The 13178-nt window shown below is 36.5% G+C and overlaps 1 pseudogene; it reads left to right on the forward strand.

The window, feature by feature from the left end:
* Positions 1 to 1815, forward strand: part of LOC124892429 — a 31927-nt pseudogene extending 30112 nt beyond the window's left edge.
* The last annotated feature ends 11363 nt before the right edge of the window (positions 1816 to 13178 follow it).

The raw sequence follows: 13178 nt of genomic DNA on the forward strand, positions 1-13178 counted from the left end.
TAATTTACCTTGAGACCTAGTAATTCGACTAGGAGTAGCATGAACATTTTTCAAATCCTTCAATTGAACATCACGATTTGTTAAATCTTCAGAATCATCATCACTAACAATGAAATTAGTATCATATCTTATACCTTTACCAGCTAATTTCGTATCAATATTAAGCTTTTTCTTGAATTTCATCACTACAGACGTTGAAAAACCCTAATCGGAAAGAACAGTTGAAAAAGGTAAATGTACGTATCAGTTAAATCTTTTTTTTCGAAAAAAGGACAACTGTAAGCCTTTTTCCTTTAGCTTGTGCCTTATTAAATGAAGGGCTAATAAATGACATTTAAAATATTCGGAGTGTTAGTTTTGTCCAAAACGTGAAACGTGGGCCATTATTTTTCAAAAGTGCTACGTGATGTCCTTTTCCCTTATTTATAATTGTGTATCAGAGGATCGGCCTTCTACAATCTATACTTTGAAAGTATGGAGTTGACCTCTCCAACATTTGTATCGGCGTTGACAATCTTGCCCCAGCCATGACAATCATTATAGAGGTCCTCCTCAGGTTATCCTGCATCTTCGAAATAAAAGGGTGTGTCATTAGCTTATGCTTCCTTCCATCATCATTTTTACTCACTTATCTAAAATAACTTTCACAGATAGATCTGAGCAATTATCACTGCATAGGGCAAGTGGAAAGGCAAAAGTCCTGGGAATAATTGTTTCTGTCATAGGAGCCATGATAATGACCTTTTACAAAGGTCGAAAAGTGCCTATTAAGATGCATTTGCTACATTATACTACTGCAACAGGATCGAAAACCGAAAACATGGCCTTGGGTGTAATACTTGCCATGTTGTCTTGTCTCAGCTACTCACTTTGGATGGTATTGCTGGTAAATGACTTCAATTATACTTTCCACTTTTCTTTGTTTAAAATTATGTGTTTTGACTTATTTTATTATCTTCCTAACCCCTTTTTCATAGGAAAAAGTAGGTAATGACTATCCGTGCCATTATACTAGAGCTGCTTGGATGAGCCTTATGGGTTCGATCCAGTGATCCATATTTGCACTATTTTTTAAGTGCAAAAGTTATCAATGGAAGCTTGGTTGGTCGATATGACTTTTCACAGTTCTTTATATGGTAGGGAGATAGTATAAGTGCGAATGTGCGATATAGTGTTTGCATTAGATTCTGTACGTAACTAATACTAGTCCCTTTTCTTATGTAGGGATTTTTAGGCTCAGGGGTGGTTGTAATTCTGATGACATGGTGCTCCCTGAAAAGGGGCCCATTGTTTGTATCAACTTTCAACCCTGTGACCCTTTTATTTGTAGCACTGTCATGTGTAATGCTTCTTAGTGAGGCACTATATGTTGGAAGGTAAATCAAATCAAATCATTTTCTTTTTCTTACTAAAACTTTCAATCTATTTTGTGTTTTATATGTATGTAAGAAACAAATATAAGTTGTGACATGATTCTTGGATTTACTTGTTATGTCTAGTGTGTTAGGTGGTGGTTTAATAATAGCGAGATTGTATCTTGTGCTCTGGGGTAAAGAAAAAGAGCAGAAGACATCAAAGTCGTCAAATCCCAAAGACGCCCAACATGATATTGAAGTTCTAACAGTAGAGGAAGAGAATTAGTGAAGGGGATACTGTTAGTCAGTCGCGTAGTTATGTCTTTTCATAATTCCTAATGTTAGTTAAGATTACTACGTTAGTTAGGCTCCTATTAGTTATTGAAGTACTAGTTAAGACTTGTAATTAGCCACTATTCACCATATGTATATTATGGGTCAATGAAGCATATATATACCTTTTTAACAAGTGTGTAACTTTTCGGCTGCAATTCCCATTTGCTCTACTTTTTGTATAATATTTGTAATAAATCAGACTTTTAATGAGGGGTAATTGGTAATTTGGCCATATTATTAATATTAATTAAGAGAATTTAGAAGGAGTGGGCCACACCCACTCACTTGTTCAGTTGTTTTCACATTAAGTTATAGAGGAGTAGAATATTAGGACTTTTTAATCCCTTTATTGCTGGAAAGAAAAACAAGAAACTTAGGGTGAAATTTGGGAGAGTGGAAAGACGAAAATAAAAATTTTGGAACATTGTTGGCGACTGCCAAAATTGTAGGTATTGACATCAATTAAAATTACAGTAGCACATTCGAGTACTATTTTGGGGGGTACAGTATAAAACCATAAGATGAATTCTTTATGTGGTTGAAAATTGATATTGGTCCAAATAAACTGCACTATAGTAATGGTGTTTCCAACATAATTTAAATTCATGGAAAATAAATTTTAATCACAAACAAAACTATGAAGATACAAGAATTTTTTTATTGATAAACGATTGTGGTTACAAATCTGTTCCTCCCTTAATTCTTCTCTCTTGATTTTCTCAGTAATTCGAGGACCGTTAGTGGCTTATTCTCAAACATAGGATGATCTCTTTATGAATATCCCATGATTTTGTGGGATATTGGAGATCCCAATCTTTTTACGAATACCCATCAGCTTATGGGATATTCAAGATGTCTGTTTCAGGGAACATGTTACCCTTTAAATAGGCGAGATTTAGGGTAAAGTAGCCTTCTAGAACTCTAACAGAATTTGAATTCTTACTGAAGAGTCCATAAATTTTAGATGTCTAAAAATGCCCCCTACTTCAAGGCTTGTCAAAGTGTAGATTTGATGACGAGTCTTGAAGTACCAATAGAGCTTCCATCTTTATGCAGTTGGCTATAGATTTGCAGATCTGATTTATGAGAGAAGAGATGAAGGGTAGATTTGGCCCCACTGGGCGTGCCAATTTGTTTGCAACATATTTTAAATTCATGGAAAATAAATTTTGACCACAAACAAAAATATGAAGAAACAAGAATTTTTTTATTGATAAACAATTGTGGTTACAAATCTGTTCCTCCCTTGATTCTTCTCTCTTGATTTTCTCCGTAATTTGAGTGCCGTTAGTGGCTTATTCTCGAACATAGGATGATCTCTTTATAAATATCACATGATTTTGTGGGATATTGGAGATTCCGATATTTTTATGAATACCCATCAGCTTATGAGATATTGAAGATGTCTGTTTCAGGGAACATGTTACCCTTTAAATAGACGAGATTTAGGGTAAAATAACCTTCTAGAACTCTAATAGAATTTAAATTCTTATTGAAGAGTCCACAAATTTTAGATGTCTACAAATGGTTAGTTTATTTTTTTATTATTTTATTAATAAATAGAAAGGTTGCAGATGCTCATATTTTTTAAGTTATTCATTCGATCTCATACATCTAAGTTTTTTTTAGTTGTACGCAGATGGGTATTATTTTAGGGTCATGAGTGTTAATATGTTGGATGAATTTTTAGCGAGATCTAGATTTTTTTTTGTTTTACTCATAATTCATGGGTTATGGTGTGAGATATTAAGACTTGGCTTTAAACTTGAAAGTTAGGGATATGGAGACTTGCCCCAAATAAAATAATTGATATTGTTATTTAATATTTTATTTAGATTGATCCTATTGGTCGTTGTTGGTTGATGTTCTACACATTGCAAAGTTGGAGAAGTTGTTATTAGCAAGGTAAGTCAAGGTAAGTGAGATTTTTAGCTTTGATGCTTGCTTTTCAAATCTGATTTATAAAAATTATATTTTTTTGCCTAGTCCATGTGTTGGGACAAGCGTGAACTTAGTAGAAGTGATGATATTTGACTAGCCGTGGATAGATAATTTGTTAGGTGTTGTGATAATTACTTAGTGGTGATATGTGAGGTGATGTTGGGGCATTGAATATATTTTCTTCCTTACCGTTATAGTCTCTAGGGGAATACATAGCTGCTGTAATATGTTAGGGGCATTATTTATGCTGTCGTAATATGTTAGGGGCTTGTACATGCTGCCGTAGTAGACTTTTAGGGCATTATATATGCTGCCGTAGGGTGCTAGGTTGATCACCTTTACTGTTGTCTATAACAAGTCATAAGAGTTGATTGAGTTGAATTACAGAGTGGTTTTGAACTTCCGTTCGCATCTTCTTGAGCATTACCTTATAAGACACACTGTGTGCATATAATTTATGTATTTTGGTTGTGCCTTGTATTTTCTAACACTTATTCTAGGGGAATTAAAGTAGTGGGTCGAGGATCTTACTGGGTTATATTTATATATAGCTCACTCCTTACTTATATATTTGCATATACGGTTGCAGAGAGAGAGAGACTTGTAGCTGACGGTCTTTACTTGTGAATTCTGTTGCTGAGGTAAACCTTTGCATTATTCATGGAGGATGTCATCCAGCTTTAGTTATTTTTAGATTGTATTTCTTTTCGTTGGGTTTGCATACCCAAAAGCTAAACTCATGTAACTTGTTTAGATGCTCTATGGTCTAGTGTGGGGTTTGAGTTAGAGATTTGTTATCTAAACTACCGTTATTTTTGTAAATTATTATACGATATCTTGTTCGATAATTACCTTGCGATAATGGTTATTTCATTCATTTGGAGTTGTTTGTGTCTTTATCACAGTGCCTATAGACATTGTGAATGTATGGAAAATTAGTTCTCCCAAAATGTGGTGTTAGCGGGAGCCAGTCATGCCTAGGGGTAAATTTGGGAAGTTGTAAAGTCGGTATCAGAGCCTAGGCATTAGGTCTCGGGTCATGGATAAGTGTTTAGTAGATTCTTGTTCATGGGTATGTAGGCACCCATACTTATGAACTCGAGGCTATAGAACATTTAGGAAGTTTCCACTTTTTTTATCCCGTGTTCGTGCGTTGAGTTGAATTCAATCTAACCTTTAAATATTGTTTCACAGATAGTTAAGATACGCAGTTCTTCCTCTGTTAGTCGATCTAATGCATCTGCTGGACATGGTGCTGGATAGGATCCTACCCATGGTGGTGGTCGAGTTGGGTCTCATCCAACCAGGCGTCGAACTAGGGCACAGAATAATCCTCAGTATAGAGTTAGGAGTGGGGGGCAACCCCAAGTTGTGGCTCCTAAGCGAGTCTCGGACCAGGTTGATCAGGATACTCCAGCTGCAGCACCTGTTGTTGTACCTATTGTTACATTGGCTTCAGACGTGGTGGTTAGAATGTTGAATGTACTGGAGGCATTGGTGCCTAATCAGGGTCGAACTTCAGCTCCTTAGGCTACTTCGCTGATGCAAGCACAAGTTCAGTTAAATGTTACAACTTCTCAGGAACCTCAACCTGTAGATAATTTGATTACAACTGTAGGGCAACCCAAAGATCTTAAGAATTTCATGGATCATAAACCACCGTATTTTGATGCTACACCATCTTCTGTTGAGCCTCAAAAGTTTTTAGATCGTTGCGAGAAGATACTGACCACTTTAGGACTAAAGGAGATTCGTGGTGTAGAATTTATCACTTTTTTGTCCTTAGGGTCTCCCGAGGCATGGTGGACTTCTGTTTTGAGGGGCAGACAAGCAGGGCTACCATCGATCACTTGGTCAGAGTTTTCAGCTATGTTCTTGGATAGATTTATTCCCTTGAGCAAACAAGACGACATGAGATGCCAGTTTAATTAGTTACGACAGGGATCTATGAGAATCATTAAGTACGAAGCTAAGTTTACTAATGTAACGCCCCGAAAATGGGCCCCGAGGCGTCACACGGTGCTTGGGGCTAACCCTTTTAGCCGTTTTTCTACCATTCAACACTTATAATCAAAGTCATCATAATCAAAACATCTAAACATCCTTCATAATATCATACTGCAATATGAATGAAATACGAAAAGTAACAAAATACGACAGCTCTGACAAATCTAATCAATCTATCCATCTAGTCTGACAAGCCTCTACTAAACTGTATATCCATGAGCCATTAGGAAAAATCCCAACTGACCCGAACTCAGGAAATAAACTAAACAACTCAAAGTAAATGAGGAAATCTGATTAACTAGTCCTCGAACCATGAGGACTCACCACTGCAGAGGATGTAGATCAACGTGCTCGGATAATTATGGTCAAACCTAGGAATGAGCACCTGAACCTACATTATAGGAAAAATGTAGCCCACATGCGAACATGTAGGTTAGTACCATGGAATATGTACCGAGTATATGGGGGTGCATGAAATAAACATATATATATATATATATATATATATATATATATATATATATAACGATCATGTCATAAGTTTTCTTTTCAAATCATGCAGGACATTTGTAAATGGCTCATAAAGCTTGAAAGAAATCTAAAATTTGAAATCATACACAATGAATGGTAAAACATGCCAATCTGGATATCATGAGCTATTACACTTAATCCAAATATCAAGATTCTTTTCTTATTCTCTGATCAAGCAATCTTAGTGAAATCTGGAATATTGAATACATCATAAATCTGCATTTCAAATCTCTTTTAAATCAGTAAAATCAATCTAAGAATGAGGGACTACTCCTTGGGAGGTTCTTCTAACCGACATGTACACCATGTGAGCACCCATGATGTCCCACGACTTGCCCCCGTAAGGTTAGGAATGTCCTACCCTTTCATCGGTGTAGAACAATCTCATCTCAGTGATCACTATCTCAATTTTCCACATATAGTGGAAGTCAATGTCTCAACCTAAGGTGGCACGTAATTCTGGGGTATGAAACCGTAGTGACATACCCAACTCGATGCTAAATACTACTCCTAATACTATGCTAAAAAATCTCAAGAAAAATCCACTTTAAGGGTAATCTCATATTTCTTAAGTTAAATAAATGATAAAATCCATAACTCGTTTCATAAAGTGGATTTTAACTCTGTTGTGACCAAAAGGTCAAATCTTTCTATAATTCATCAAAATAGTCTAAACATGGGTGTATGTAGCACATAAATTCTCAAAACAACAATCTCAATGTGGGTTAATGACCCTTATAGCGATACTTAATCAAAACATTTCAACATTTAGGCTTTATATCACAAGCATGCATAATTTATACGGAAATTTGAAAAAGTTCATCCTTTAATCATAACAATAATCTCAAACTCATGGAGTTTATTTTCTAAACATTCAAAATAATCATAGTATCTTGAACAACAACATAGGATAAGATTTATCACTTCAAATTCATGATAAAACATGTAAAAATCATGTATTTTTGTAAAATAATGCAAAATTTGGGCACAAGAACGAAAGGGTGTTCTTGTTCATAACCCCACATACATTTATGGTAACGGATTTGTTGAAAGATTGGACCCTCAATGTTGATTGTGTAACCCTAGTTAGTTTTCCCCTTTAGTGCTCTTGAATGATGAACTTAGACTGATAATAGGGTTATGATGTGTTTAGAATCTATTAAATTTGTAAGGTTAAGTTTAGGGGTGTGTAAGGAGTGCCAAAAGACTTAATAGCCCTCAAAATAACCCCAAAATGGAGTGTTTAAGTCACTTGAAACCATAAGATATGCGCCGAATATGATATTGCATATATTTACATAGGCGCCGCATATGATATCTCCTATATTTACATAGGCGCCGCATATGCTATCGCATATGCTTTCCAGTGGCCATGTGCGATTGGTTAGGCGACGCACTCTACTTCGTAAAGCCATAACTCCTAGCTCGGGTGTCGGATTTTGATAAAATTGGTATCGTTGGAAAGCTAATTCGATTATCTATAATTTTGTGGGTAGAAATAAGCATAAATACCACATATTTATCAATTTATGTTCATTCAAAGATGACCCTTGGGAATTCAAACACTAAAACTTGATGGATTTTGAAACTCTTAGCTTGTACTACCTTAAGTGACTCATATAACCACACTTAACACATCATAAGATCTCTTATAACTAGGGTACTCTTGGTAATTTAGGTGCCCAAATATGGCTTACAAAATTAGGGTTTTCACATAACAACGGTTCGTTTTCTAGCTTAGAAAAGTGCGGGGAATTACAACTGAGTTTTCCAGGTATGTTCCATCTTTAGCTGTAGATCAGAGGGATAAAGTAAGATGGTTTGTGGTTGGTCTTGAGGCTCATTATTGTGGTCCAGTGATACCCGATGTATGTAATAGGTCCTATTTGGAGGTATTTGACACTTCTCTCCGTTCTGAGTCCTATTATAAGATAGAAAGGATTAATGAGAAAATAAGAAGACATGTAACTAAGATAGGTTTAGTGGTGCTCCATCTGGGAGCAAGAATGGGTTTGATCGTGGATAGTCTAGGCCTACGTAGTCTGAGTCAGTAGGCTAATCTTCAAGGAATAGTTATCCAGCTAGACAGGGTTAGCAGCAGTAGACAAAGAGGAAGGGTAATGGTTTTTTTCAATTTGAGCAGCGTTTGAAATGTTCTAATTATGGCAGGAATCATATTGGACGTTGTTTTGGAGTTGGCGGTCCTTGTTATACTTGTGGTGAGAGAGGGCACGTTTCTAAGTTTTGTCCTAAGGGAGATTCTGGGTCTAGTCAAGCTATTCCTCAGGTGCAGAGAGATGTTACAGGTACTTATGCTTACACTCAGCCAGCTAGGATAGCTCTACAGGGTACTCATAGATAGGGTCGACATGGCGCTCAAGGTTCTCAGGCAGCAGGTGGACCACTGAGATTCTTTGTTATGGCTAGACAGGACATTGAGGCATCTAATGCCGTAGTAACATGTATTATCACTATAAATTCTCATAAAGCATATTCTCTTATTGATCCTGGTTCTACATACTCATATTGTCTCTATCTTTTGCATTATTATTAGAAAGAAGGATTGAGACTCTTATTGTTCCATATATTGTTATGTCCCCAGTGGGAGAGACCTTATCAGTGGATAAAGTATGTAGAGATTGTGTGATATCTGTTCAGGGTAAGGACACTATAGTTGATTTATTTGTGTTGCCAATAACTGACTTTGATGTGATTATGGTTATGGATTGGTTAGCGTCATGTTACACTTTGGTTTATTGTTATGCTAAGCTTATATGTTTTGATATTCCTGGAGAAATACCTTTTGTGTAGAAAGGTATGATTCTGGTGACTCAGGGAAAGATAATATCTTATGTTAAAGCACGCCGAATGATTAATCATGGGTGCTTGGGTTTCATTGCTACTGTTCATGACACTCGAGTAGAAGATATTACTGTTGATAGTGTTTTCATTATTAGAGAACTTGTTGATGTATTTCCAGATGATTTACCTGGGCTACCCCCGATGAGGGAGATTGAGTTCAACATTGACTTAGTGCTAGAGACTCAACCTATCTCCATTCCACCTTAGCGTATGGCTCCTGTTGAGTTGAGAGAATTAAATTTTCAACTCCAGGAATTACTTGATAAGGGATTCATCAGGCCTAGTGTGTCACCTTGGGGAGAACCTGTTCTATTTATGAAAAAGAAAAACGGCACGATGAGAATGTGCATTGATTACCGGCAGTTGAATAAGGCAACAATCAAGAATAAATATACTTTGCCTTGTATTGATGATTTATTCGATCAGTTGCAGGGTGCTACTCACTTTTCTAAAATTGACTTGAGATCAGGTTACTATTATTTGAAAATCAAGGCTGAAGATATCACTAAGATAATTTTTTGAACCAGGTATGGGCAATTTAAATTTTTAGTGATGTCTTTTGGACTAACTAATGCACCTGCAGTATTTATGGACCTCATGAACAGGGTATTCAAGCCATACATAGATCATTTTATGATTGTTTTCATTGACGACATTTTGGTGATTGTTTTCATTGACGGCATTTTGGTATACTCTTGAAGTGAGGCAGAGCATGGACAACACTTGAGAGTTGTGCTACAGATACTTAGAGGACATAAGCTTTATGCCAAGTTCTCAAAATGTGAGTTTTGGTTAGGCACAATTTTATTTTTAGGGTATATGGTGTCAAGAGATGGGATTCATGTTGATCCAAAAAAGATTGAGGCAGTTCGAGATTAGCCTCAACCTAGTACTGTTACGGAGATACGTAGCTTCCTGGGTCTACCTAATTATTATAGGAGGTTTGTAGAGGGATTTTCAAAGGAAGATGCTCCATTGACGCGCTTAACTCAAAAGGGTGTGGTTTTTTAATGGTCAGATGAATATGAAGAAATTTTTCAGAAATTGAAAACAACATTGATTTTGGCTTCGATTTTGACCCTACCTACTGCTGGGGGTAGTTTCACTATTTATTGTGATACATCTCTAATTGCATTGGGATGTGTTTTAATGCAGAATGGTAAAGTGGTGGAGTATGCTTCTGGACAACTAAAGGTCCATGAGAAGAATTATCCGACTCACGACTTAGAATTAGCCGCAGTTTATTTGCACTCAAGATTTGGCGTCATTATCTTTATGGTGAGCCATGTAAAACTATACTAATCACAAGAGTCTGCAGTACTTATTCAAGCAAAGAGATCTGAATTTGAGAGAACGACGGTGGTTAGAGTTGCTTAAAGATTATGATCTTACTATCTTGTATTATCCTAGGAAAGCTAATGTAGTAGTAGATGCTTTGAGTAGGAAGTCTATGGATAGCTTGGCCTGATTTCTGTCGAAAGGCGCCCTATGGTTATGGATATTCAGTCCTTAGCAAATCATGGAGTTCAAATTGATCACACGGTACCTGGCAAGTTACTTGCAATTATGGTGGTTCAGTCGTCCTTAGTTGGGCAAGTTAAGACTTGCCAATATGATGATCTCTACTTGGTTGGGATTCGAGATCGAGTGCAGAATGACGGTGGTAAGTCTTTCACTATTGATGGTGAAGATGTGTTACATCATCATGGAATATTATATGTTCCCATTGTAGGTAATGTGAGATAGCTAATTCATGATGAGGCTCATAGCTCGAGATACTCTATCCATCCTGGTGCTACAAAAATGTATCAAGACTTACGCGGATTGTACTGGTGGAAAGGTATGAAGCTTAATATTTTGAAACATGTGACTAGTTGTTTAAATTGTCAGTAGGTCAAATATGAACATAAAAAATCTGGCGGAACGATGCAAAAATTAATTATTTTGGAGTGGAAGTGGGAAAGGATTACTATGAATTTCGTTGTTGGGTTGCCAAATACTTTCAAAAAGCACGACTCAGTTTGGGTGATAGTGGATAGACTTACAAAATCTGCCCATTTCATACTAGTTCGGGTTACTTATACTGCGAAGCAGTTAGCAGAAATTTACCTTTGGGAGATAGTTTGGCTTAATGGTATGCCTATCTCAATCATTTCTGATCGAGGTGCATAGTTTACTTCTGAGTTTTGGAGATCCTTTCAAAAATCATTGGGTTTACTAGTTGATTTGAGTACAACTTTTTATCCGCAGATCGACGGACAGTTTGAACGAATGATTCAGATCTTGAAGGACATGCTTAGAGCTTGCACTATGGACTTTGGTGGCCATTGGGATGACTAGTTGCCTTTAGCAGAGTTTTCTTATAATAATAGCTACCAGTGAGCATCTAAATGGCACTATATGAGGCTCTATATAGTCGCAAGTGTCATTCACCAGTTAGCTGGTTTGAGCTTGGCAAAGTGGAGTTATTGGGTCCAGATTTAGTTCATCAAGCATTGGAGAAGGTTGCAGTGATATGGGACCGACTTAAGATGTCACAAAGCAAACAGAAGTCCTATACAGATAAGAGGGTCTGTGATTTGGAGTTCAAAAAGGGGGAAAAAGTCTTTTTGAAAATCTCTCCCATGAAAGGATTTATAAGATTTGGCCGAAAAGGTAATCTAAGTTCTAGATACATTGGTCCTTATGAGATTTTGGACCGAATTGGATTAGTCGCTTATAGGCTTGCTTTACCTCCGAGATTGTCTGTAGTTCATCTTGTGTTTCACGTGTCGATGCTTAGACGATATGTTCGTGATGATAGTCATAAAATTCAACTGGAGTATGTAGAGCTAGATGAATTTGACTTATGAGGAAAGCCCGAAAGCTATTTTTGATAGGCAAGTTTGACAATTAAGATAAAAAAAGATAGCTTCAGTCAAGATATTATGGCATAATCATCCAACCGAAGAGGCTACTTGGGAGTCCAAGGAGGAGATGCGAGTTAGATATCCTCATTTATTTGACACTTCAAGTATGATTCGATGCCCGTTCGAGGACAAATGTTAGTTTAAGAGGGGAGAATGTAATAACCTAGACTTTCAATGAGGGATAAATGAGCAATTTGACCATATTATTAATATTAATTAAGAGAATTTTAAAGGAGTGGGCAACACCCACTCACTTGTTCAGTTGTTTTCACGTTAAGTTACAGAGGAGTAGAATATTAGGGCTTTTAATCCCTTTATTGCTGTAAAGAAAAACAAGAAACTTAGGGTGAAATTTGGGAGAGTTGAAAGACGAAAATAAAGATTTTGGAACACTGTTGGCGACTGCCAAAATTGCAGGTATTGACATCAATTAAAATTACAATAGCACATCCGAGTACTATTTTGGGGGTACAGTAACATGTACGGGAAAACCATAAATTGTGTTGTTAAAAATTGATATTGGTCCAAATAAACTCCACTGGAGTAATGATTAGTTTTTTTTTTGTTATTATTTTATTAATGAATAGAAAGGTTGCAGATGCTCATATTTTTCAAGTTATTCATTCGATCTCATACAGTTAAGTTTTTTCTAGTTGTACGCAGATGTGTATTATTTTAGTGTCATGGGTGTTAATACAGTTCGGAGTCAAAAGGGTTTTTTTTTTATCAAAAATTTCAAAAGTAACACTTAATTTCAAAAAAAACCAAAACGAACAAAACGCTGTGGGGCCAGCGACTTGCAAGTCACCTGATGCCCAGCGACTTACAAGTCGCTAGACAACCAGCGACATATGCATGTTTCACTGTACAACAGCTTCTTTTTTTGTTTTGTGGAAATGTGTGGATATATTGTTGTATTCCTCAAATATTGTGTCATGTCATAGCCCAAAGACTAGGAATATTCCTTCCCTACCACTGATTAATAATTAATGTGACTACTCATAAGGATAACAAGTTCAGCTCATTCAATGGAAGAAGCAGACCATCTATGTGATCGACTAGGAATATTCGTTGATGGCAACATGCATTGTGCAGGAATCCCAAAGAGGTAATTTGGGAAAAGACATTGTTTCCACCCAAACTATTTAAGAAAAGTCGAATTCATACCTAAACTATACTAGCAACCTATTACACACCTAAACTATAAAAAAATGATACTTCTTACTCCCTAGATCTG

The sequence above is a fragment of the Capsicum annuum genome, unplaced genomic scaffold, assembly GCF_002878395.1.
Source record: "Capsicum annuum cultivar UCD-10X-F1 unplaced genomic scaffold, UCD10Xv1.1 ctg4722, whole genome shotgun sequence".
In the NCBI taxonomy this organism is placed as follows: Eukaryota; Viridiplantae; Streptophyta; class Magnoliopsida; order Solanales; family Solanaceae; genus Capsicum; species Capsicum annuum.